The sequence below is a fragment of the Nestor notabilis genome, unplaced genomic scaffold, assembly GCF_000696875.1.
Source record: "Nestor notabilis isolate BGI_N333 unplaced genomic scaffold, ASM69687v1 scaffold16057, whole genome shotgun sequence".
Classification (NCBI taxonomy): domain Eukaryota; kingdom Metazoa; phylum Chordata; class Aves; order Psittaciformes; family Psittacidae; genus Nestor; species Nestor notabilis.
Genome location: NW_009936272.1, coordinates 15336 through 15706, shown reverse-complemented (window position 1 = coordinate 15706; position 371 = coordinate 15336). Strand labels below are relative to the sequence as shown.

Sequence of the window (371 nt, the reverse complement as noted above, 5' to 3'; positions counted from 1 at the left end):
TCCCGGTGGGCTCCTGGCACAGGGGGGTCGTTGTTTCCCTGGGTGGTTATTCCTCATCCTGAGGAAATGAAGCTGAAACCTGAGGCTCCCCCAGGGAGTCAGAGCTGGGCAGTCTAAAACAGCAGGAACCTGCAGGAAACAAGTCAGAATCCCAGACTGGTTCGGGTTGGAAGGGACCTTAAAGCTCATCCAGTTCCAACCCCTGCCACAGGCAGGGGCACCTTCCACTAGAGCAGGTTGCTCCAAACCCCATCCAAGTCTTTGCAGCATGAAGAGCAGAGATGCTCTCAAGCCAGGCTGGGAGGGATGTGTCTGGCAGAGTGTGGGGCATCCCACCAGCCCAGCATGTCCTGGGAACATCCCTGTTCATG

General features: G+C 57.1%; 1 protein-coding gene across 1 annotated transcript in view; it reads left to right on the top strand.

The window, feature by feature from the left end:
- The window catches only part of SOX13 (SRY (sex determining region Y)-box 13), a 5760-nt gene that overhangs the window by 392 nt on the left and 4997 nt on the right, over positions 1 to 371 (top strand). The window lies entirely within an intron of this gene.